Source organism: Penaeus chinensis, chromosome 3 (genome assembly GCF_019202785.1).
Source record: "Penaeus chinensis breed Huanghai No. 1 chromosome 3, ASM1920278v2, whole genome shotgun sequence".
Lineage (NCBI taxonomy): Eukaryota > Metazoa > Arthropoda > Malacostraca > Decapoda > Penaeidae > Penaeus > Penaeus chinensis.
The window spans coordinates 6226259-6231009 of NC_061821.1; positions in this window are offsets into that span (position 1 = coordinate 6226259).

Sequence of the window (4751 nt, forward strand, 5' to 3'; positions counted from 1 at the left end):
AATGATTAAGAAAGTCATGTCATAACAGTTAAATTATTTTTAAAAATGTTTACTTCTACATCCCTTGGATGTTCCTACCCGCCAGCCTACCTGGGTAGCGGAAACCGATGGCGGTAGGAGGAGGAGGAGGAGGAGGAGGAGGAGGAAGGGGGAGGGGGGGAATGGTGTATGTTCTTAGGTGCTAACTGTACAAATGGCCATAATGTAATAATTAAGGAGAAGGAGGAGGAGGAGGAGGACGAAGGGGGGGTGATGGTGTATGTTCTTAGGTGCTAACTGTACAAAATAGCTAACTCTCTGTCATATTTGGCCATGTGTAATAATTAAGGAGAAGGAGGAAGAGGAGGAGAAGGAGGAAGAGGAGGAGAAGGAGGAAGAGGAGGAGAAGGAGGAAGAGGAGGAGAAGGAGGAGGAGGAGGAGGAGGACGAGGATGTGTGTGTATGACCTTAGGTTTTAACTACCATAGCTTTCTACTGTGGTAATTGGGCTTACACTGTGTACAAATTGGACTCCCTCACAATTTCTCGGGGTTACCCGCCATGTCACAACAAGTACAGGTAACCATAGGCTATTGGGTTCACACTGCGTACAAATTAGCTAACGGGATTGAACTTCCGCGGTGTTACCCTCCATGTTACAAAAGGTGCAGTCAACCATATAGTATTGGTCAATTCCCAATTTTCTTTCTCTATCATATTTGCTCACATATAATAAATAACTTATACTTATGATAATTGTTCATAACACATCTGGATAATGAATTGATTTTTGTAACACACACACACACACACACACACACACACACACACACACACACACACACACACACACACACATACACACACACACACACATTCACCTAATTACTCATAAATGTAACCCCCACCCCCACCAAATACATCCTACACCCTCCGATATATAAGGAGGGAATTGACATACCCAAAACATTAGTATCTCCTCCTCTGTGAAAGTGATAACCATGGCTCGAACTGATTGCTTCTGCCAATACTGCGGGCAAAAGCAGGTCCCAAATCACCTTTGTCTACTCTGTCCAAGGTGCAATCTTTACGTTCCTACAGCAAGACTGCATCATCACAGACAACGCTGCTATCAAGGTAAGATAAATCATATTAAGTGTAAAATATATAACAAATCCACTAGTTCATGGTACTATTATTATTTTGTTTTGTATTGTCAAAGTAAATATAATCTTAACAAATTTTGTTCAAATTCTTGCAGCTGGTGCAGGAAAGGCATCTAAAGGTGTTAAGATTCTTCCTAAAAAATCCTCTTTGCAAGGTAAGCATTCAACAAAATTATATATATTAACGGTATTAATATCAATATTGATTCTGATCATTTACAATGATAAAGGGTTTAAATTTCTTCACTGCAGGAAATGCACACCAAGGGCTATCTGGAGCTGTGCCACCCCAACCTGAAGTTAGCGAATCTCTGCTTCAACCAAACCCTCTCACCTGTCAAAGAACTTCGTCTCCTCAACCAGGTCCCTCACGTCCTCGTTCCAGAACCCCCTCACCACAGCCTGGTCCTTCCCGCTATCTCCGTGAAAGAGTTCGCAACAGAGGAATTAAGCTCGGAGACAGTAACAGCGAAGACAGTGAAGACAACATTGACCACAACGACGACGAAGATGTTGTGTCACCACATATTATTTCTCGTAATGAGCTATTCCGAGGAGCATGCTTAAGACTGGGTTTTAGCATCCCCAAACGTGACCAGCCAGATCCTGCTGATTACCTTCGCAGAAACGAGGAATATTTCACTGAAATTCTTCAAACCCACCGTCGCACTCTCGGATGCCCCCCTCCTGCCATCAAGACGTTTACAGGATTTACTCTCATTCTCAGCAAAACAGATCTTGCGACAGGAGAAGTAAGAGATATAGAAAAAAACGTAACCCTACATAGTTACATCATTGTTTCTGAGGAGGATTGCAGAAGAACTGTGCGAGGGTGGAGCGAGGAGGTGGAAACCAGACTGGAAGAGTGTATTACAGACGAGGGAAGCGGGCTCGATCTCGACTTAATTTCATCACACGACATCACAATATCACAAATCCTTGTTCCTCAAGCTATAGGGAAATATATTCCCTACCCAGCAAATGCCAGTGGGAGGAGACACACCTTCAATCCTGTCGGGGACACAGACTGTGTGATAAGATCCCTTGCCGTCGGAAAACTGCTAGCAACTGGAAAATGCAGGAAAAGACTATCAAGAGAGGTTGATACCCAATCCAAATGTGCACTTTACATCCAGTATGATGCACAAAAACTCCCAACTAGCTGGGAAACACTGGGAGAATTGGAAAGGGAAAATAATCTCTCTCTATATGTTTACTGCCTGCAAAAGTCGTTCGCATCCCAAGGCGATGACAACAACTACTTTCTTACTCAAGTGCGAAGAGGAAAAGAAGACAACAAAAATCGACTGCTCCTTCATCTGCTTCTGCTTGAAAACGAGCACGCATGTCTCATCACTGACTTCAACAGATATGTAGACTCGTTTACTTACAGAGGCAGGAACACAAACAAACACTTCTGTCGCACGTGTTTCTCGACCTTCTCAAACCAGGTGCTAGCGGATAATCATATTACAGACTGTAAATCACCCGTGCAGGTTACATACCCACTACCTGGGAGCAAGCTTTTCTTCACCAACTACGGAAAAACTTACAGTCCTTCACACATTTGCATATACGACTTCGAGGCATATATGGATAAAACAAATGCAGGGAACAGATGCATATCTCACCACAAGGCTTTCGCCTATGGGTGTATTATCATCGATAGAAGAGGTGATATCATACACAGTTCTACATACAAAGGAGCAGATGCAGCAACGCACTTCATTGAAAACCTATCCACCAAATGGGCAGATATTGTAAAGAATATGCCCTACTACCCTCTACACATGTCAGATCAAGATCAGCATTCGCACAACATCGCAAAGACGTGTAAAATGTGTCACCAAAAGTTTCCCAATCAACATCAGAAGCACCGACACCACGACCACACGAAACAACATCATAACTACATCGGGGCTTACTGCGCGAGGTGTAACATTCAAATGAGGAACCACCGCACCAAAATACCATGCATAGCTCACAACCATTCATATGATCTCGGGTTGTTGCTCAAAGAAATGCAAACTGACGCAAACATAAACGTTCTTGTAAAACAAGGACTCAGATACCACTCTGTAGAAATTAACAATCTGAAATTCCTGGATAGCATGGCATTTATGAGCGCCAGCTTAAGCTCCCTCGCCAAGACACACATCGAGAGCGGGCGCCCGATGAAGTACTCATCACACCTCGTGCAACACCTACCGACTGAAGCCCGGAGATTGCTCCTGACAGGGAAAGGAATATTCCCTTATGAGTACCTGGACAACCTAAAGAAACTGGAAGATACTTCCCTCCCCCCGATTGAACATTTTTATAGTTCTCTCACGGGAAACACCGTCACAGAGGAGGAATACGACAACGCCCTTAAAGTATGGGAAGCTGCCGAGTGTCGCACACTCGGAGATTATGCAGACTGCTATCTTCGTGTGGATGTGGGTTTGCTGGCTGACGTGGTTTGCGAGTGGAGGGCTACCCTTGTCAAAAAATATGATCTTGACATGGTAAACTATGTTAGCCTGCCTGGATATGCTTACGACGCATTTTTGAAGATGACGAAAGCAGAATTGGAACTAATCTCGGACCCTGAACTGGCACGCAAAATCGAGCGCTCGGTGAGAGGAGGACTAACAACGTGTGTTCAACCTCATACAGTGGCTAATAACCCGCTTGTCAACCTCTGTTTTAACCCCGAAAAGGAACAAAGCAAATATATTTTATATCTGGACTTTAACAGCCTATACGCTACAGTGATATCTGAAAAACTTCCCTATGGAAATATTCGGAAACTGTCTGCTGCTGAGAAAAGGGAGTTTGTGGCAAGGGGTTTGTCTAACCACGACGAAAGCGGAGATATTGGTCACTGGGCCGAAGTCGATTTGCGTGTGCCGGATGAAGTAGCGAGAAGAACCGACGAGCTTCCTCTTCTTATCCACCACATGGAGATAAGAAACCAAGACCTCTCTCCATACAACAAAGAGCTTCTAAAGTCACAAAACAAACGTGTTCCTCCAAAGAACAAAAAGTTGGTAGCATCACACCTTCCTCAAGAGAAATACCTCGTTCTGCTGAAACATCTACAACTGTTAATTCAATTAGGAGCTGTAGTAGACCAAGTTCACGAGGTATACGAATTCTCGCAGAATAACTACCTTCAGCCGTTTATCCACGAGAACATCAAAGCCCGTCGCGAAGCAACCGATAAAGCACAGCAGCTGTGTTTTAAAACCGTTTCTAACAGTGTGTTTGGCAGATGTTTAATGAACCCGCTGAAGAGAGTAGAAAAGGCCAGCATGGTATGCAAGACCTCAACATTTCTGAAAAAGATACGAGACCCTCTTTTTAAAAGGCTCATCCCCCTCGCCCCAAACCGTGTTATAACAATTTCAAGGGCAAAGACAGTGGGTATGAACTACCCACAATATGTCGGGTTTACCATCTTGGAACTGGCTAAATACAAACTATACAACTTCTTTTATAATGTGTTAAAGCCTATCTATGGAGAGAGGGTAAAGCTCTGTTACTCTGAAACAGACAGCTACATTCTCTCCGTGGAGACCGATAACATCTATGAAGATTTTTCAGCAGGTCCTCTAAACGAGT